Here is a 23254-nt window from a genome sequence, read left to right as displayed (position 1 = left end):
CCCAGGCCGTGCCTCTTGTTTTATAGGGATCTTAGAGATGTGGGCTTCTTCTTTAAAGATTTTATTTATTTACTTATCTGAGAGAGGGAGACAGACAGTCAGCAAGAATGGAACAGAAGCAGGGGAGTGAGAGAGGAAGAAGGAGGCTCCCAGCGGAAGAGCCCGATGAGGGACTCCTTTCCGGAACGCTGGGATCACGCCCTAAGCCGGAGACAGGCGCTCAATGACTGTGCCACCCAGGCGCCTCGGGTTGTGGGCTTCTTGATTTTTCAGTCTGCCTTCTGTGTTCTGGGGGAGGGGCCTGCCGCGCCGATACTCAGGCAACCCTGTTTGGGTAGAGTCTTCGTGTCCCCTGCGAGGGGGGATGGGGATGGGCACTCTCTGAGCCGGTATTTCCAGGCTTTTGTTCTCTGGCGGCTTTCCCTGGAGGTTTGCTGTGCCTCTTCTGAGAGTCAGAGCAGCAGAGGCTGCATTGTCACAGAACGGAGGGATTGCGGCCCGTTCTACACTGATGTTATGGCCACTTTAACTCTGTTACTGTTGGTGCTCCTCAACCCTGCAGCGTCCTGGGATGTGCGCACCAACCCGGCGTCCCTGCCTTCACTTCCAGGGCCGGCGCGTCTCTGTCCTTTGTGTTTCTAATGCCGCCAGCCACCGGCCACCCCGCGCGCTCCCGAGTCTCCCGGTCTCAGTCTATGCCCGGCGAGCACACCTCGATTCCGGAGTTTCGTGAGAAGCCTGGTGGCGCGCGCACCCGGTTCAGGGTCTCAGTCTGCTGTTTCGCGGGTGCCGACCGCGAGTCCGCCCGCTCCCCCGTGCAGGTGGCCCACCAGCCGCCAGCCACCCCGCGCGTGCTCCGGGAGCTCCCGGTCTCAGTCTGGATCCCGTGAGCACACCGGGATTCCGGCGTTCACGGCTCACCGGTCTCAGTCCGCTCTCTCGCGGGTGCCCTCTGTGAGTCCGCCCGCTCCCCTGTGCAGGTGGCTGCCGCTTCCCGGCACCCAAACGCGGCGGCTCCCTCCTCCTTCCGTTTATCTTCCGAATCTGTGCATGGTTTACAGCTCCCCTCTTGGTACCTCAATACTCAGCGCTGGAGATGTTCATTTGTAGAGATCCAGATGTATCTTCCTGCATCTCAGGCTGATTCCGTGGTTATTTAGGCTGGTCTGTTACCTATCCAGCTCAACTCAGGGGACTGGCTGAAAAAGGGGTCCCCTACTCCTCTGCCATCTTAACTCCCCCAGGAGTTTATTGCTGATTCAATTTCATTGCTGGTAATTGGTCTGTTCAAATTTTCTGTTCATCCTGCTTCAGTTCTGGGAGGTTGTATATTTCTAGGCATTTATTCATTTCTTCTAGGTTGTCCAATTTGTTGGTATATATTTTTCACAATATTCTCTTATAATCCTTTGTGTTTTTGTGATGTCAGTCATTATTTCTTCTTTTTCATTTCTGATTTTGTCCCCCCGCCTTTTATGAGTCTGGCTAGAGATTTATCATTTTTAAAATTTTTTTTCAAAGAACCAGCTCCTCATTATTCATTGATCTGTTCTATTGTGGGTTTTTTGGTTTTTATTTCATTTACTTCAGCTCTAATCCTTATCATTTCCTTCCTTCCACTGGCTTTGAGTTTTGTTTCTTGTTCTTTTTCTCACTCCTTTATGGTTAAGGCTAGGCTGTATATTTGAGATTTTTCTTGCTTCTTGAGATAGGCCTGTATTGCTATAAACTTCCCTCTTAGAACTGCTTTTTCTGCATTTCAAAGATTTTGAAACTTTGTGTTTTCATTTTAATTTGTCTGCATATATTTTTTTAAAGATTTTATTTATTTATTTGACAGAGAAAGAGGGAAAGAAAGAGCACAAGCAGAGGGAGCAGCAGAGGGATAAAGAGAAGCAGGCTCTCCAATGAACAGAGAGCCTGATGTGGGGCTTGATTCCCAGGACTCCAGGATCATGAACTGATCAGAAGGCAGATGCTTAACTGACTGAGCCACCCAGGTGCCCCTACATGTATTTTTTTAATTTCCTTTTTCATTTCTTGGTTTACCCACACAGTGTTTAGTAGCATGTTGTTTAACTGCCATGTATTTGTGTCTTTCCAGACTTTTTCTTGTGACTGATTTCTAGTTTCATAGCATTGTGATTGGAAAAGATGCACGGTATGACTTCAATCTTTTTTAATTTCTTGAGACTTGTTTTGTGGTAACGGCCAGGTTTTTTTTTTTTCAAATCTGATGGAAACTGAAAATCCAGAGATGCAAGAACCTCAACAAATCCAAGCAGAAGGAACAAAGCAAACCATTTTTTTGTTTTCATTTTAAAATATCTTTAAATAATATCACTGCCTAAAGCAAAAATAGTAACCTAGGGCACCAGGCTGGCTCAGTTGGTAGAGCATGTGACTCTTGATCTTGAGATCATCAGTTCAAGCCCCATGTTGGGTATAGAGATTACTAAAGAGAGAGAGAGAGAGAGAATCCTGTTTTGTGGAAGTTATAAGATATGAAGAAACAAACTGAGTAACCAAAGAAACCAAAAGGACAGGAGGGGAAAATGAAAGCATGATGTCATAAGGTCCTTACACTATATATAAATTGATATATTATTTGAAGGTTGACTATGATGACTTAAAAATATATGCTGCAAACTGTAAAACAACCACTAAAAAAGAAGATATAGTTAATATGCCATTAGTATAGGAAAATCTTTAACCAAATAAAATGAGGAAACAAAATAAAGAATACATGAATTACCAATATGAGGATAGGGAACTTATCACTATGAATCTTATAGACATTAAAATGATAACATAGGAATATTATAAACAACTTTATGCTAATAAGCTTGACAGCTTACATAGAATGGACATATTCTTTGAAAGACACAAACTACCAAATCTCATTCAAGAAAAAGATAAGCTGAATAACTTTGCACCTATTTTAAATACTGAATCTTCAGATAGTCATTGCACAAAGAAAACTGCAGGCACTGATAGCTTTATCGGTGGATTCTACAAAACATTTTGGGAGGAAATAATATCAATTTTTTGCCAGTGCAAAAACCAATTATACCAAACCAATGAAGTTTTGATACCAAAACCAACAAAGATTTTAAAAGAAAAGAAAATACCAATAAGCCTCATGAAAACATCTATAAAAATACCTAACAAAATATTAGCAAATCAAACCCAACAATGTATATATCGTGACCAAACTGGATTGTACCAGAAATGCAAGGTTCGTATAACATTCAAACATCAACTAATGTAACTTACCATACTGACAAACTAAAAACAACATAGGTTTAGATATGGAAAAAATTAAAAACATTCAATACCCATTCATGAAAGAAACTCAGCAAATGAGTGGTTGGGGGAACTTCCTTGTCCTCATAAAGGGCATGCGCAAAGAAAACCTAGAGCTAACAGCATATTTAATAGCAAAAGAATAAATGCTTTCCTCCTAAGATAATGAATATGACAAAGCTGCCTGCTCTCACAACTTCTAATTAACATTGTGCTAGAGGTCTTAAACAGTGCCAATAGACAAAGAAAAGAAACAAACTCGGTAACTGCTCACTCAAAACAAGAAAGTTAAATAGGATCTAGAGTCTCATAATATAATATCCAAAATGTCCAGGACACATACCAACTTATGTCCATTTTAGCTTTAGCTGTACTGTCATGATGCTGCCTGAAAAGAGTGTCCCAGGACCTACCAGCTTGTACCCCACCTTAGCTCCATCCATCCCTTCAGGGCACTCTCTGGTCCTGGAACACCATGGTTTACATACACTTTAGCTATCCTGCCAAGATGCCCTCTGTGTGTACACCTCAGGTTGCCCTGGCATGCACTCACTTTAGTTTACTATCCTGACAGGGCACCCTTTGCAGAGAGCTCAGGGACCTCCCAGCCTCAATGCTGTATCAGCTCTAGCTGCCCCACCAAGGCACCCCCTGCATAGAGCACCCCAGGACACCCCAGACTGCATCCACCTCAGCTTTAGCTATCCTGACAGAGTGCCCAGTAGGTGGAAAGCTCCAGGACACCCAGCCTATGCCAGTCACAGCTCCAGCCAGCAAAATTCACTAAGCACACAGTCTACATAGGGGATAACCACACACAAGACCATTCTTTCAAGGTTAGGAAAATGGCTATTCCACTTAATCAAAAAAAGAAAAGTCAAGCAAAATGGGAACAGATTAATATGCCCCAAAAGAAAAAGATCTCAGGAAAAAAATGAAACAGAGATAAGCAATATGCCTGATAAAAAATTTAAAGTAATAATCATAAAGATACTCACTGGGATGGAAAGAAGAGTGGAAGAACTCAGGGAGACTTTCAATAAAAAGATCTAACTATAAAAAAGAACCAATTAGAGTTAAAGAATACAACAACTGATATAAAAAACACACTAGAGGGAATCAACTGTAGATTAGAGGATGCAGAAGAATGTTTCAGCAATCTGGAAGACAGGGTAATAAAAAGCACCTGAACTGCAAAAAGAGAATTTTTAAAAATGAGGATAGGTTAAGGGGTCTCTTGACAACATCAAGCAACAAACATTTGAAATATATAGGTCCCAGAAAAAGAGAACGGGTTAGAACACTTATTTGAAGAAATATTAGCTAAGATTTTCTCTAACCTAGGAAGAGAAATATACATCCAGGTCCAAAAAGCACAGAGCTACAAGCAAAGTGAACCCAAGAAGGCCTGCAATATGACATATATTAAAATGTCAAAGGTAAAGTTAAAGAGAGAATTTTAAAAACAGCAAGAGAGAATCAAAAAGTTACCCACAAGGGAAAACGTGGAGCTATCACCTAGATCTTTAGCAGAAACTTTGCAGACCAGAAATAGAGTGGTATGATATATTCAAAGTGCTGAAAGAAAAAAAACTTATAGCTGTGAGTACTCTACCTAGAAAGGTTACCATTCAGATTTGAAGGAGAGATAGTTTCCTAAACAAACAAAAATTAAGAGTTTATCACTAAACCAGCCTTACAAGAAATGTTACATGGACTTCTTTAAATGGAAAAGAAATGGTTATAATTAGACATAAGAAAATTATGAATAAAAATATGTAAAATATGACAGCATATACATAAAATGTGAAGGAGAGAATTTTAAAAAAGCAAAGGAAAAGAAAAGAAAAAAAACAAGTTTTGTCTCTTTTTGTTTTTTTAAATAATGTGTTTGAACTTAAATGACTACCAAATTAATATAGACTTCTATTTTCTTGGGATGTTATATATAAGTCTCATGGTAACCACAGACTCAAACCAAATGATAGATGCACAAAAAGTAAAGAGAAAGAAAGCCAAATAAAACACTATAGAAACTCATCAATCACAAAGAAAGACCAGCAAGAGAAGAAAGGAACAGAGAAGAACTACAAAACAACCATAAAACAAATAACGAAATCACAGTAAGTATATAAGTATCAATAATTAGTTAAATGAGAATAGCCTAAATGCTCCAATCAACAGACACAGGGTGGTAGAATAGATTTTAAAAAACAAGACCCATCTATCTGCTTCCTTTTTTTTTAAATTATAATAATTTTTTATTATATTATGTTAGTCACCATACAGTACATCCCCAGTTTCCGATATAAGTCTCGATGATTCATTAGTTGTGTATAACACCCAGTGCACCATGCAATACGTGCCCTCCTTACTACCCATCACCAGCCTATCCCATTCCCCCACCCCCCTCCCCTCTGTTGCCCTCAGTTTGTTTCTCATAGTCCATAGTCTCTCATGTTTCATTCCCCCTTCTGATTACCCCCCCTTCCTTTATCCCTTTCTTCCCCTACTGATCATCCTAGTTCTTATGTTCCATAGATGAGAGAAATCATATGATAGTTGTCTTTCTCTGCTTGACTTATTTCACTTAGCATTATCTCCTCCAGTGCCGTCCATGTTGTAGCAAATGTTGAGAACTCGTTCTTTCTGATAGCTGAGTAATATTCCATTGTATATATGGACCACAACTTCTTAATCCAGTCATCTGTTGCAGGGCATCTCGGCTCCTTCCACGATTTAGCTATTGTGGACGTTGCTGCTATGAACATTGGGGTGCATATGGCCCTTCTTTTCACTACGTCTGTATCTTTGGGGTAAACACCCAGTAGTGCAATGGCTGGATCATAGGGTAGCTCAATTTTTAACTTTTTAAGGGACCTCCACACGGTTTTCCAGAGTGGCTGTACCAACTTGCATTCCCACCAACAATGTAGGAGGGATCCCCTTTCTCCACATCCTCTCCAACATTTGTTGTTTCTTGCCTTGTCTATTTTTGCCATTCTAACTGGCGTAAGGTGGTATCTCAGTGTGGTTTTGATTTGAATTTCCTTGATGGCTAATGATTTTGAGCATTTTTTCATGTGTCTGTTAGCCATTTGTATGTCTTCATTGGAAAAGTGTCTGTTCATATCTTCTGCCCATTTTTTGATTTGTTTATTTGTTTCTCGTGTATTGAGTTTGAGAAGTTCTTTGTAGATCTTGGATACCAGTCCTTTATCTGTAGTGTCATTTGCAAATATCTTCTCCCATTCCGTGGGCTGCCTCTTAGTTTTTCTGACTGTTTCCTTGGCTGTGCAGAAACTTTTAATCTTGATGAAGTCCCATAAATTCATTTTATCTTTTGTTTCTCTTGCCTTTGGGGATGTGTCATGAAAAAGGTTGCTTTGGCCGATGTCGTAGAGGTTGTTGCCTATGTTCTCCTCTAGAATTTTGATGGATTCCTGTCTCACATCGAGGTCTTTCATCCATTTGGAGTTTATTTTTGTGTATGGTGTGAGAGAGTGGTCAAGTTTCATTCTTTTGCATGTAGCTGACGACAAAAAGGGATCAAAGGTATTCAAATCGGCAAAGAAGAAGTCAAAATGTCTCTCTTCGCAGATGACATGATACTCTATATGGAAAACCCAAAAGAAGCCGCTCCCAAACTATTAGAAGTTATAGAGCAATTCAGTAACGTGGCGGGATACAAAATCAATGCTCAGAAATCAGTTGCATTTCTGTACACGAATAACGAGAACGAAGAAAGAGAAATTAGGGAATCCATCCCATTTACAATAGCACCAAAAACCATACGTTACCTTGGAATTAACTTAACCAGAGACGTAAAGGACCTTTATTCTAGAAACTATAAATCACTCTTAAAAGACATTGAGGAAGACATAAAAAGATGGAAGGATATTCCATGCTCATGGATCGGAAGAATTAACATAGTTAAAATGTCCATGCTACCCAGAGCAATCTACTCTTTCAATGCTATCCCGATCAAAATACCGAGGACATTTTTCAAAGAACTGGAACAAATAGTCCTTAAATTTGTATGGAACCAGAAAAGACCCCGAATCTCCAAGGAACTGTTAAAAAGGAAAAACAAAGCTGGGGGCATCACAATGCCGGATTTCGAGCTGTACTACAAAGCTGTGATCACAAAGACAGCATGGTACTGGCACAAAAACAGACACATAGACCAATGGAACAGAATAGAGAGCCCAGAAATGGACCCTCAGCTCTTTGGGCAACTAATATTTGATAAAGCAGGAAAAAACATCCGGTGGGAAAAAGACAGTCTCTTCAATAAATGGTGCTGGGAAAATTGGACAGCTACATGCAAAAGAATGAAACTTGACCACTCTCTCACACCATACACAAAAATAAACTCCAAATGGATGAAAGACCTCGATGTGAGACAGGAATCCATTAAAATTCTAGAGGAGAACATAGGCAGCCACCTCTACGACATCGGCCAAAGCAACCTTTTTCATGACACATCCCCAAAGGCAAGAGAAACAAAAGATAAAATGAATTTTGGGACTTCATCAAGATTAAAAGTTTCTGCACAGCCAAGGAAACAGTCAGAAAAACTAAGAGGCAGCCCACGGAATGGGAGAAGATATTTGCAAATGACACTACAGATAAAGGACTGGTATCCAAGATCTACAAAGAACTTCTCAAACTCAATACACGAGAAACAAATAAACAAATCAAAAAATGGGCAGAAGATATGAACAGACACTTTTCCAATGAAGACATACAAATGGCTAACAGACACATGAAAAAATGCTCAAAATCATTAGCCATCAAGGAAATTCAAATCAAAACCACACTGAGATACCACCTTACGCCAGTTAGAATGGCAAAAATTGACAAGGCAAGAAACAACAATTGTTGGAGAGGATGTGGAGAAAGGGGATCCCTCCTACATTGTTGGTGGGAATGCAAGTTGGTACAGCCACTCTGGAAAACAGTGTGGAGGTCCCTTAAAAAGTTAAAAATTGAGCTACCCTATGATCCAGCCATTGCACTACTGGGTGTTTACCCCAAAGATACAGACGTAGTGAAGAGAAGGGCCATATGCACCCCAATGTTCATAGTAGCAATGTCCACAATAGCTAAATCGTGGAAGGAGCCGAGATGCCCTGCAACAGATGACTGGATTAAGAAGTTGCGGTCCATATATACAATGGAATATTACTCAGCAATCAGAAAGAACGAGTTCTCAACATTTGCTACAACATGGACGGCACTGGAGGAGATAATGCTAAGTGAAATAAGTCAAGCAGAGAAAGACAACTATCATATGATTTCTCTCATCTATGGAACATAAGAACTAGAATGATCAGTAGGGGAAGAAAGGGATAAAGGAAGGAGGGGTAATCAGAAGGGGGAATGAAACATGAGAGACTATGGACTATGAGAAACAAACTGAGGGCTACAGAGGGGAGGGGGGTGGGGGAATGGGATAGGCCGGTGATGGGTAGTAAGGAGGGCACGTATTGCATGGTGCACTGGGTGTTATACACAACTAATGAATCATCGAGCCTTACATCCAAAATCAGGGATGTACTGTATGGTGACTAACATAATATAATAAAAAATCATTATAAAAATAAATAAATAAATAAATAAATAAATAAATAAATAAATAAACAAACTCCTAACAAACAAAAGACCAGGACCAGACAGCTTCGCAAGTGAATTCTACCAAACATTTAAGGAAAAATTAATACTTATTCTCAAACTACTCCAAAAAATTAGAGAAGGAAGGAAAGCTTCCAAAGTTATTCTATGAGGCCAACATTACCCTGATACCAAAACCAGAAAAAGACACTACAAAAAGAAGAACTACAGGTCACTATCTCTGATGAACATAAATGCAGAAATCCTCAACAAAATATTAGCAAACCGAATTCAATGGTACATTAAAAAAATTTCACCACAATCAAGTGGGATTTTTTCCTGGCATGCTAAATGTGGTTCAATATTTGCAAATCAATCAACATGATACATTAGATACACAAGAGAAAAGGATTAAAACCATATGATTATTTCAGTAGATGCAGAAAAAGCATCTGACAAAGTACAACATCCATTCATGATAAAACCCCTCAATAAAATAGGTTTAGAGGGAACATACCTCAACATAATAAAGCCTTATATGAAAACCCACAACATGGGGCGCCTGGGTGGCTCAGTCGTTAAGCGTCTGCCTTCGGCTCAGGGCATGATCCCAGCATTCTGGGATCAAGCCCCACATCGGGCTCCTCCGCTGGGAGCCTGCTTCTTCCTCTCCCACTCCCCCTGCTTGTGTTCCCTCTCTCACTGTCTGTCTCTTTCTCTATCAAATAAATAAATAAAATATGAAAGAAAGAAAGAAAGAAAGAAAGAAAGAAAGAAAGAAAGAAAGAAAGAAGAAAGAAGAGAAAGAAAACCCACAGCTTACATCATACTCAATGGAAAAAAAACAGAGCTTTCCCCCAAGATCAGGAAGAAAAGGATGCCCACTCTCACCACTTTTATTCAACATAGTATTGAAAATCCTAACTGCCACAATCAGACAAGAATAAGAAACAAAAGGCATCCAAATTGGTAAGGAATTAGTGAAATTTCACTATTTGCAAATGACACGATACTATATATAGAAAACCCAAAGGACTCTGCCCCCCCAAAAATACTAGAACTGATAAATGAATTTAATAAAGTTGCAGGATACAAAATTAGTATACAAAAATCCATTGCATTTCTACACACTAATAATGAAGCATCAGAAAATGAAATTAAGAAAAAATACCATTTACAATTGCACCAAAAATTATAAAATACCTAGCAATAAATTTACCCAAGGAGTTGAAAAACCTATACTCTGAAAACTATAAAACACCGATGAAAGAAATTGAAGATGAGACAAACAAATGGAAAGATATTACATGTTCATGGATTGAAAAAAAATATTACCCAAAGTAATCAACAGATTTAATGCAGTCCCTATCAAAATACCAACAACATTTTCCACAGATCTAGAACAAACAATCCTAGAGTTGTATGGGCCACAATAAACCCCACATAGTCAAAGCAATCTTGAGGAAGTAGAACAAAAGTGTAAGTATCACAATTCTGTATTTCAAGATACACTGCAAATATTCAATAATCAAAACAGTATGGGACTGGCATAAAAATAGACACATAGGTCAATGGAACAAAATAGGGAGCCCAGATAAACCCACAATTATATGGTCTATTAATCTGTGACAAAGGAGTGAAGAATAAGCATTGGGAAATTCTCTTCAACAAACGGTGTTGGGAAAACTGTATAGCTACATGCAAAAAAATGAAACAGGATCTTTTTTATACTAAACACACACACACACACACACACACACACACACACACAACCTCAAAATGGATTAAAGACCTAATTGTGAGGGTACCTGGGTGTCTCAGTCAGTTAAGCATCTGCCTTCGGCTAAGGTCATGATCCCAGGATCCTGGGATGGAATCCCACATTGGGCTCCCTGCTCAGTGGGAAGCCTCCTTCTCCCTTTCCTCCCTGCTTGTGCTCTCTGTCGCTATCTCTGTCTCTGTCTCTGTCTCTGTCTCTCTCTCTCAAATAAATACATAAAATCGTAAAAACAAAAAGACCTAACTATGAGACCTGAAACTATAAAAATCCTAGAAGAGAGCATAGGCAGTAATTTCTCTGACATTGGTCATAGCAACATTTTTCTAGATATGACTCTTAAAGTAAGGGAAACAAAAACAAATAAAAAGCTTCTGCACATCAAAGGAAACTATCAACAAAACTAAAACACAACCTACTGAATGGGAGAAGATATTTGCAAATGACATATCTGACAAAGGGTTAGTATCCAAAATATATTAAGAACTGATACAACTCAACACCAATCATCATCATCATCAAGTTAAAAAATGGGCAGGAGACATGAACAGGCATGTCTCCAAAGAGGACATCTAAATAGCCAACAGACACAGGAAAAGATGTTCTATATCACTAATCATCAGGGAAATGCAAATCAAAACCACAATGAGATGTCACTTCACACCTGTCAGAATAACTAAAATTAACCCAAGAAACAACAGGTGTTAGTGAGGATATGAAGAAAAAGGAATCTTTGTGCACTGTTGGTGGGAATGCAAACTGGTGCAGCCACTGTGGAAAACAGTATGGAGTCTCCTGAAAAAACTAAAAACAGAACTACCCTGGGATCCAGTAATTCCAGTACTGAGTGTTTACCCAAAGAATACAAAAGCTGTAATTCAAAGGGATACATACACCCCTATATTTATTGTAGCATCATTTACAATAACCAAGTGATGGAAGCCCAAGTGTCCATCCATCAATAGATAAATGGATACAGAAGAAATGGTATATTAGTCACAAAAAGGAATGAAACCTTGCTATTTGCAACAATATAGATGGAGCTAGAGAGTATAATGCTAAGTGAAATAAGTTCGTCAGAATAAGACAAATACCATATGCTTTCACTCATACATGGAATTTACAAAACAAAATAAATGAACAAAGAAAAAGGAGATAAACCAAAAAAAAAAAAAAAACCCACAACACACAAACACACACACACACACACACACACACACACACACACACACCCGCCAGATTCTTGAATATAGAGAACAAACTGATGGCTACCAGAGGGGAGGTGGGTGGGAGGATGGGTGAAACAGTGATGAGATTTTTCAATCTCTCCCCAAGTTCGCTCCTCTGGAACTCCAATTATACATATGCTAGATTGCTTGTTATTGTCCAGTAAGTAATTGATTGTCTTTTGACTCCTTTTCAGTCATTTTTTTTCTCTTTTGTGTTTTCCTCTAGGTATATTACTATGTCTTTAAGCTAGTTTCTTTTTATAGTGCTTAATCTGCTGTTAATCTCATGCAGTGTATTAGTTCATTTTAGACATTGGGTTTCATTTCTGTATGTTCCATTTATGTCTCATTTCTCTTCTTATAATGTTTTCCTTTAGATCATTAAAAATATTTATAATATTTATAGTAGGAATTCTAATGTTCTTGTGTGCTAATTACATCATCTGTATCGGTTCTGGGTTCATTTGTTTTAACTGAGATTCATTATTCCACCTGTTTTTATCAATTGCAAATTTTACATTGTTGGATGCTGGATTTAACTGTATTCCTTTAAGAACATTGTACTTTGTTTTGGTTAGCAGTTAAGTTTCCTACAGAAGTTTTTATAGGTTGGTTTTAAAATTTTTGTTTGTTTGTTTGTTTGTTTTCAGGTGGGAATAAGGCAGCCTTTATTGTACTGTTACTTTAACCCCACTACTAAGGTGGGACTCTTCTGATGCTTCTGGGGTCGTGGCCCAGAAGTATTATAATGTCTCTCCATCTTCCTGAGTGAGTTCTGTTGTGTCAATATTCTACTTTCTGGTAGTTCTTCTCATGCTTTGTGTAATTTAATTTCATACACGCACTAGTTCTCAGACTGACAGGGAGTCCCACACATCTCTGAAGCACTCTTTCTTTGGAGCCCTTCCCTTTTACTGCTCTGCTGTGTTGGCTTCCCACACTATGATCTTTTTCTTTCAATTCAGTTAGTCCTCTGGGATCTCTTTAGGTTCCATTTCCCTGTGCTGCGGGCTAGACACTGCCTCCAGGAAGGAAGCTGAGACAATTGTAGAACTTACCTTGTTTGATTCTCCTCTCGGGGATTACTTTCCTATACTGGTTGTTGTTCAATCTCTGAGAAAAATCTTTCATTTGTTTTGTTTGTTTTCTAGTTTTGGTGCAGGAAGGTAATTCCTACAGTAGTTTATCTTTAATAGGTAGAGGCAGAGGTTCTATGTAATTTTTTATTGTTACTATTATAATTGTTTTAAAAAGTTCTTACCAAAACAAAGTCTGAAGTACATTTTAAGTTGAATAGCATTCAGTGTCCAGGATGTTTTGTAATAAATTCCAGGTCAAAGTAAAAACAATAATTATCATATTTGCAACCTAGTGTGAGTACTTGGCAACCTCTAGGGGTTGTTGGAGAGATTAATTGTTGTTTATACATCCTGTGGAAATAAAACACTTCTATATTGAAATGTAGTTACAGCTAATGAGGACATGGTAAGAAGAAAAGAGGAGGCAAGGCCCATCAGAGTCAACAGAGAGTTACCATAATCAGAGGGCAGAAGCTTGATGACTTCTTTCCTTTAAGGAAATGACAAAAGAATAAATTAGATGGTGAAATAGGAGGAAAGCTGGGAGTCTAGGGAAAGGCAAAGGCAAAAGAGAATTTGTGAAGAACAGGAACTTCAAAACAGACAATGAAGATAGATTTAGCCTCACAGCCCTTTGTGCCTGAGGGGAAAAACCATGGAATCCAATGTGTAGGGAATAGGTTCTCAGGAGCAGGGGTTCTGGGGTCAGCATTGCCCCTTACTTTGCAGAAAGAACTAAAGCTAGGAGAATCAGTCACCTTTTCCAGTCAGGACACAACAAAATGAGCCTCATCCCATGAGGAGCTCCATGTGCAGTTGGACGCAGTTTCCCTACCCAAGGCAAATCAGAAAAAAACATATATACAATTTCTCTAACAGTGATTTTGCCTTTGGTTCCCAAAACCAAAGTGTTTTAAATTTGAACTTCTACTTGTTGACTATTGGCCAAAAATGTACAGTTTTTTTCTTTTTAGTCAATCACAGAGGCCAATTAGTCCTTGTACATCCACTTGGTTCTTTTGTTTCAGTAATAACTATACTTACATGTTATTTCACAACACATCTTTGAATAGTTTTCAGTGGAGTTAAAGTAAGCAATCACCTAAATGGTTTGATCTGACGATACTAGGGTCACCTGCCCGAAATGCTACTTCTATATATGTCTGCTGCAAAGTCAAAAGTCCTATGGTGTGATGCCTCCAAGAAGGCAGATGCCACAAGCTGGTTGCCCTGCCCTGGTAATGTATTAACTTACTTTCCTCATGACAAATGACTGAGATGAGGCTGTGGAGAAATACCAATTGGGTGGGTGGTAAAGAAAGGAGTATAACTTTCATGAAAAGTTCTCTGGAGTGGACAAGTGTGGAGGGTTTGGGAACTCAAGGTTAGAGGCTATTAAAGTAGGAATTGAAAAGAGGAGGTGAAGGGAAACCAAACACAAATTCCACCCTGTGTTTGTTTGGGGCAGGCAGTGGTCCAATGTCTCATTTGGCTTGCATTCCCAGATTTGCAGCTCCGCTTAATGGCTCCATTGATCCACCCGGCATCCTGGCCAAAGGCATCATGCAGTAGTATGCCAGAGCATGTCCCATGCTACCTGGCTGTGCAAACATTGTCTGGGTACAACCCTGTCTCTCTCCAAGATCCCACACAAAGGTAACAAATGGCCAACCACACAGTAACACAAGCCTTTAATGCACACTAAGACAATTCACTTCAGAGCACTTTAACTTTACCTGACCACTCAAATTTGTGTCATCTTGTAAGAGTTCCTATCAGTGATATGTGGGAAGGTTTATATTGCTTGGTGGTTTCAGAAAGCACTAGGCTGAGGTTCATGACCAGTTTACTTCTCTAAATCTTTCCTTCTTTCACCCTACATTCTTTGGGCTCTGAGTCAGTTACTTTTATTACAGCTCTGTCATAGGTATATTGGCTTTTCCTGTGTTATGTAGTATGACCACAGAGGTGTGGCGAGTTAGGTGATGGCCTATTCTTTCAAGAGGCCTTTGCTCCTGGATGAGCACGCTCACCACATCTTACCCATTTTCTAATCTGACAGAGAAGCATAATAAGTATATCACAGAAATAGCAAAAGCAGTGATTGGATTGGGGAGCAGGACTAGGAATGGACCGTACAAAAAGATTCATCACTCAGAATAGAGGCCTTTGTATGTGGATGATTAAGGTGAATATCTTTTTTAAAAATCACAACTTGAGAGCAAACATAATAGGAAGAAGAGCTACATATTAGCCAAATAATAGGGGCAGTAATTAAGACCCAAAAGTTCATAATAGTTGGCCAGACATTAAATTGCTGAACTCTCAAGTGTTAAGATTCATCAGTTAATGTGTATAAGTGCTGAGGTTTGAGTGGTTAGTATTTTATATTACATTCTGAGCTGTAGTGTGTAAAGACTAAGAAAGTAGTACCGTATCTTTTGAACTATGTCTGTTACCTAACAGGATGTGTTCACATTCACTCAGACATCCCCTAAGTATTGCCTGGTAGTGATCTGGGTTTTTTTCAACATGTTAATTGTTCTTCACTTCGTGGTTTGTTGTTAGGGTATCTTTCCAGCTCAATATTCTTCTTTTACTTTCTTCCTTCCTCCTTGCATCTAACACACATTGTCAAGATAAAATTTCTTTTTTTAAAAAATATTTTATTTATTTATTTGAGAGAGAGAGCATGAAAGAGAGAGAGAGAGAAAGAGCAAGCACAAGTCGGGGCAGAGAGAGAGGGAGAAGCAGACTCCCCACTGAGCAGGGAGCCCGACGCAAGGCTCAATCCCAGGACCCCGGGATCATGACCTGTGTTTGCACCCTGTGTGTTCGCAGCTAGAGAACTGTCTCCAGGGAAGAAAGAATAAGGCAGGCATCAACAAGTCAGTAAGAGAAACAGCAATGATTTAAGTCAGTACTCATATAGGATGCTTAGACCCCTCTAGGAATTAAAAAAGTGCAAAATGATAAAACAATCATTTCTGCCAATCAGATTAGCAGATAAAAACAAAATGGAATACCTGCAGTGAGGACAGTGGATAGACAGAGACAACAGTGCCTGATCAGCTGGCTACTGGAGGCTTTCTTGCTGCCTCCCAGGGCTGCTGGAAAGCTTGTGGGCACATGTCTGTTTGGGCATGGTTCCCTGCTGTTCCAGGCTCAGACTCAGAGTTACAGTGCCCAGAGTTCACCCCTGTGTTTCAGCCATTATTCTCTAAAGCACAGAGCTGCTCTGGGTGACTGGGCTGGACCTGAGCCCAGTGCCCCACAGACCTTTGGCATTGTGCGGTCTCTCCCTAAAATTTAGGCAGAGACATTCTGGTCCAGCCCAGCAGCCTTTTCCAAATTTGCATTTAGGAGCAGGACTTAAAGTCTCAGTATGCAAGGAGGTCTAGGACCTGAACAAACAGAGCCACTGCTTCTGAAACTCTGCCAACCAAGATTTTAGGGAATGATTATCTAGTATACATTTAAAATTCCAACTTCTTCTTTTTTTTTCATTAATGTTCTTTTTTTTATAATAATATTTTTTTATTATATTATGTTAGTCACCATACAGTACATCCCTGGTTTTTTATGTAAAGGTCGATGATTCATTAGTTGCGTATAACACCCAGTGCACCATGCAATATGTGCCCTCCTTACTACCCATCACCAGTCTATCCCATTCCACCACCCCCTCCCCTCTGTAGCCCTCAGTTTGTTTCCCAGAGTCCATAGTTCTAACTTCTAAAATAAAAATCCTCACATTGGTCCACTGTGAAAAATAACAGTTTCACCTGCCCCTAGTCACATAAGTGTAACTCCAGCTGCTCATATAAACAAATCAATAAGAAACTTTAGTGTCATTTGGGTTCCTCCTTCTCAGATTCATATCCAGGCTACTAGGATATTCTGCAGGGTATACTAAATATCCAAACACTGCATCTAACTCACCCACTGGGGGGAGCTGCTGTCACCACTCACCTGGGTTATGCTGTGGCTTCCTGGCTGCTCCTCCTGCCCCTATTCCCTGAGCCTATTCTCAGCAGAGCAGACATAAATTAGGCCAGGTCACCCCTTGCTCACAACCATCATTAGTGTCCATTACACTCAGATGAGGAAACAAAGTCTTACCAGGAAGGTAAGCCATGTGGCTTTTCTGGTGTTGCTTCCGCTCCAGCAGATTGGATCCTACTGATCCTACAGACACAACTTTATCTCAGGGCTTTCACACTAGCCGTTTATTCTGCCTGGGATATCCTTCTTCAGAAACCCATGTGGCTGACCCCTTCCCTCTTTTAGGACAAGTATCATCTACTGGTTCCAGTCTCATCTACCATTGCAGCCTGCTTTGACCTCCTACCCTCCTCAATGCCTCTATTCCCTCTATGCCCTGCTCTGCTTCTCCTCATGGCACCTATTCCTTTCTTTCTTTTCTTTAATTTAAATTTAATTATCCAAGGTATAGTACATCATTTGTTTTTGATATAATGTTCAATGATTCATCAGTTCAGTGTAACACCCACTGCTCATCACATCATGTGGCCTTCTTAAAGCCCATCGCCAAGTTACCCAATCCCCCCATCCACCTCCCTTTTTGCAACCCTCAGTTTGTTTCCCAGAGTCAAGAGTCTCATATGGCTTGTCTTCCTCTCTGATTTCTTTCCATTCAGTGTCCCCCCCACCCCTATTGTCCTCTATACTATTCCTTATGTTCCACATATGAGTGAAACAATATGATAATTGTTTCTCTGATTGACTTATTTCACTTAGCATAATACCTTCCATCCATGTCAATGAAAATGATATTCACCCTTTCTGATGGCTGAGTAATATTACATTGAATACATTAACTACACTTTCTTTATCCATTCATCAGCTGAAGGATATCTTGGTTTCTTTCACCGTTTGGTTGTTGTGGACATTGCTGCTATGAACACTGGGGTGCATGTGCTCCTCCTTTTCACTGTATCTGTGTTTTGGGGGTAAATACCCAGCAGTGCAATTACTGGGTCATAGAGTAGCTCTATTTTTAATGTCCTGAGGAACCTCCATACTGTTTTCCAGACTGGCTGTACCAGCTTGCATTCCCACCAACGGTGTAAGAGGGCTCCCCTTTCTCCACATCCTCCTTGTTGTTCCCTGTCTTATTTATTCTTGCCATTCTGACTGGTGTAAGGTGGTAAGTCATTGTGGTTTTGATTTGTATTTCCCTGATGGCAACTGACATGGAGCATTTATTCATATGTCTCTCAGCCATTTGTATGTCTTCTTTGGAGAAGGGTCTGTTCATATCTTCTGCCCATTTCTTGACTGAATTATTTGTTTATTGGGTGTTGAGTTGGAGTTCTTCATAGATCTTGGATACCAGCCCTTTATCTGTTACATCATTTGCAAATATCTTCTCCCATTATGTAGGTTGTCTTTCAGTTTTCTTGACTGTTTTCCTTGCTGTGCAGAAGCTTTTCTCTTGATGAAGTCCCAATAGTTCATCTTTGCTTTTGTTTCCCTTGTCTTTAGAGATGTGTCTTGCAAAAAGTTGCCTTTCCCAAGGTCGAAGAGGTTGCTGCCTGTTTTCTCCTCTAGGATTTTGATGGATTCCTATCTCACATTGAGGTCTTTCATCTATTTTGAGTTTATCTTTGTGTATGGTGTAAGAGAACAGTCCAGTTTCATTCTTCTGCATGTGACTGTCCAATGTTCCCACCACCACTTGTTGAAGAGACTGTGTTTGTTCCATTGGATATCTTTCCTGCTTTGTCAAAGATTAGTTGACCATAGAGTCGAGGGTCCATATCTGGGCTCTCTATTCTGTTCCATTGATGTATGTGTCTGGATTTGTTCCAGTACCATGCTGTCTTGATGATCACAGCTTTGTAATACAGCTTGAAGTCAGACATTGTGATACCACCAGTTCTGGGTTTTGTTTTCAACATTCGCCTGGCAATTCAGTGTCATTTCTGGTTCCATACAAATTTTAGGATTATTTGTTCCAGCTCTGTGAAAAATGTTAATGATTTTTTGATAGGGATTGCATTGAATGTGTAGATTTCTCTGGGCAGCATGGACATTTTAACAATGTTTATTCTTCTAATCCATGAGCATGAAATATTTTTCCATCTTGTGTCTTCCCCAATTTCTTTAGTAAGTGTTCTGTAGTTTCTAGAGTACAGATCTTTTACCTCTCAGTTAGGTTTATTCCTAGATATCTAATGGTTTTTGATGCAATTGTGAATGGGATCAATTGCTTAATTTCTCTTTTTTCAGTCACATTGTTAGTGTATAGAAATGCCACTGATTTCCGTGCATTGATTTTGTACCCTGCCATGTTGCTGAATTGCTGTATGAGTTCTAACAATTTTGGGGTGGAGTCTTTTGGGTTTTCTGCATAAAGTATTGTGTCATCTGCAAACAGAGAGAGTTTGACTTCTTTTTTGCCAGTATGAATGCCTTTTATTTCTTTTTGTTGTCTGGTTGCTGAGGCTAGGACTTCTAGAACTATATTGAACAACAGTAGTGAGAGTGGATATCCCTGTCGTGTTCCTGACCTTAAGGGAAAAGCTCTCAGCTTCTTCCCCATTGAGAATGATATTCACTGTGGGCTTTTCATAGATGACGTTTATGATATTGAGGTATATTCCCTCTATCCCTATACTTTGAAGAGTTTTAATCAAGAAAGGATGTTGTACTTTGTCAAATGCTTTTTCTGCATCAATTGAGAGGATCATATGGTTCTCGTCTTTTCTTTTATTAATGTGCTCTATCACATTGATTGATTTACGAATGTTGAACCACCCTTGTAGCCCAAGAATAGATGCCACCTGGTAGTGGTGAATTCTTCTTTTATGGATCCTACTGGCTAGGATCTTGGTGAGTATTTTGGCATCCATGTTCATCAGAAATATTGGTCTGTAATTCTCCTTTTTGTTGGGGTCTTTGTCTAGTTTTGGGATCAAGGTAATGCTGGCCTCATAGAACGAGTTTGGAAGTTTTCCTTCCAATTCTATTTTTTGAAACAGCTTCAGTAAAATAGGTGTTATTTCTTCTTTAAATGTTTGATAGAATTCCCCCTGGGAAGCCATCTGGCCCTGGACTCTTGTTTTTTGGGAGGTTTTTGATTACGGCTTCAATTTAGTTGCTGGTTATGGGTTTGTTCAGATTGTCTATTTCTTCCTGTTTCAGTTTTGGTAGTTTATAAGTTTCCAGGAATGCACCCATTTCTTCCAGATTGCCTTAATTCGTTGGCATATAATTGCTCATAATATGTTCTTAAAATTGTCTGTATTTCCTTGGTATTAGTTGTGATCTCTCCCCTTTCATTCATGATTTTATTAAATTGGGTCCTTTCTCTTTTCTTTTGGATAAGTTTGGCCAGATGTTTATTGATCTTATTAATTCTTTCAAGGAATTATCTTCTAGTTTTGTTGATTTGTTCTACTGTTTTTCTGGTTTCTATTTCAGTGATTTTCTGCTCTAATCTGCATTTTTTCTTTTCTCTTACTTGGCTTAGGCTTTATTTGCTGTTCTTTCTCCAGCTCCTTTAGGTGTAAGGTTAGTTTGTGTTTTGGGGATTTTTCTAATTTTTTGAGAGGCTTGAATGGCTATGTACTTCCCTATTAGGGCTGCCTTTGCAGTATTCCATAGGTTTTGAAATTATGTGTTTTATTCTCATTAATTTCAATGAATTATTTAAGTTCTTCTTTAATTTCCTGGATGACCCATTCATTCTTTAGCAGGATGCTCTTTAACCTCAAAGTGTTTGAGTTCTTTTTAAATTTCTTCTTGTGATTGAGTTCCAATTTCAAAGAATTGTGGTCTGAAAATATGCAGGGAATAATCTCAGTCTTTTGGTATCAGTTGAGAACTTATTTGTGACCCAGTATGTGATCTATTCTGGAGACAGTTCCATGTGCACTTGAGAAAAATGTGTATTCTGTTGTTTTAGGATGGAACGTTCTGTATACATCTGTGAAGACCATCTGGTCCAATGTGTCATTTGAAGCTCTTGTTTCTTTGTTGATCTTCTGCTTAGATGATCTGTCCACTGCTGTGAGTGGAGTGTTGAAGTCTTCTACTAATAATGTATTACTATCTATATATTTCTTTACTTTGGTTATTAGTTGGTTTATGTAATTGGCTGCTCCTACATTGGGGGCATTGATATTTACAATTATTAGATCTTCTTGTTGGACTGACCCTTTAAGTATGATATAGTGTCCCTCCACATTCTCTTACTACAATCTTTGGTTTGAAATCTAATTTGTTTGATATGATTTGCTACCCCAGCTTTCTTTTGAGGTCCATTAGCAGGATAAATTGTTCTCCATCCCTTCACATTCATTCTGGAGTTGTCTTAAGTTCAAAACTAGTCTCTTCTAGACAGCATATGGATGGGTCCTGCTTTTTTATACAATCTGATACTCTGTCTTTTTATTGGAGCATTCAGCCCATTTACATTCAGAGCAACAATTGAAAGATGTGTATTTAGTGCCATTGTATTGCCTGTAATGTCCTTGTTTCTGTAGATTGTCTCTGTTACTTTCTGGTCTACATTACTCTAAGGATCTCTCTTTGCTTAGAGTATCCCCTGTAATATTTTTACATGGCTGGCTTGGTGGTCACATATTCTTTCAGTTTCTGTCTGTCCTGGAAACACTTTATCTCTCCTTCCATTCTGAATGATAGCCTTGCTGGATAAAGTATTCTTGGCTGCTTTGCTCCTTCCTGGCCTGCCAAGTTTCTGTGGATAGGTCTGATGTTATTCTGATGTTCCTCCCTCCATATGTAAGAAATCTCTTCCCTCTAGCTACTCTCTGGATACCTTCCTTGGCTCTAAGACTTGCAAGCTTCACTATTATATGTCAGGGTGTTGATCTATTTTTATTGATTTTGGGAGTAGTCCTCTCTGCCTCTTGGATGTGAATGCTTGTTACCTTCCCCAGATTAGGGAAGTTCTCATTCATGGTTTGCTCAAATATACCTTCTAGCCCTCTCTCTCTCTCCACCCCCTCTTGGATCCTGAAGATCATGATATTGGTTCTTTTCAATGTATCATTAAATTCTCTAAGTCTCTCTTCATGTGTTGTGAGTTGTTTTTCTCTCTTTTCTTCAATTTCCTTCCTTTCCATCAGCCTGTCTTCTAGATCACTTATCCTTTCTTCTGCTTCACTTACCCTAGCCATTAAAGCATCCAATTTAGACTGCATCTCATTCATAGCATTTTTAAGTTCGGCCTAATTAGATCTCATTTCTGCCCTTAGAGATTCTGTATTGCTGTGTGTGCTCTTTACAAGCCTGGCTATTAGCTTTATGATTGCTAACCTGAATTCTATCTCTGGCATCTTGCTTACCATATCCATTAGTTCTGTAGCAGAGGACATTGTCTCTGCTTCTTTTCTTTGTTGAGAGTTCCTCCTAGTCATTCTGTTGAGGGATGGTTGAGCGAATGAACAGAGTCCAAGATATCAACCACGACCCAAGCAAAATGCACCCTAGAAAAAATCTGAAGTGGTCAGAAATTACCACAGATATGCAAACAAAGCCAGTATGACCCAAAACAATAACAAAGGGTGGGAGAGACTATAATCTCTTAGGGTGTACAAAGTTCCTGACTGATTTTGGTCTGTGTGTTAGAAAATACTATATCCCAAATAGCAAAGAAATCAGAACTTATATACATATCAAGATCAAATTGAATAGAGTGGAAAATGGACTACTATGGGGCACGAATCTGTAAAATGTAGATGTGAAAAAAGATAAAAGTTAAAAAGTGACTTAAAAATATAAATCTGGAAATAAGAATCTATTTGAATTGGGAACAGGGGAGAAACAAGAAAGAAAGAGAGAGAGAGAAAGAGAAGAAGAAGAAAGAAAGAAAGAAAGAAAGAAAGAAAGAAAGAAAGAAAGAAAGAAAGAAAGAAAGAAAGAAAAAAAGAAATGTAAAATTTTAGCCTGAAGTATAAATGAATAGTGAGGGAACACCTGGAGCTCCCTATATTATTTTCCCCTTGTGCTGGAGGTTTACAATCCTGTGGGAAATAAGCTTGTCATTCATCTGTTCTTCCAGTCTGTCTTCTGGGGGAGAGGCCTGCTGCTCTGCGTCTTAGCTTCTTAGGCGTCTTTGCCTGGGTGGAGTTTCCCCACCCCTTGTCAGGGGGATGGGCTTAATGTGAGCCAATCATCTGTGTGGCTTTTATTCCCTGGTGACTTTCCATGCCTTTTTAGAGGGTCAGAGCAAATATGGCCCTGTGGGAATCTCA

The sequence above is a fragment of the Ursus americanus genome, chromosome 7 (genome assembly GCF_024610735.1).
Source record: "Ursus americanus isolate L20-20 chromosome 7, mUrsAme1.1.p, whole genome shotgun sequence".
NCBI classification, from domain to species: Eukaryota; Metazoa; Chordata; class Mammalia; order Carnivora; family Ursidae; genus Ursus; species Ursus americanus.
This window is presented reverse-complemented; position numbering follows the sequence as displayed.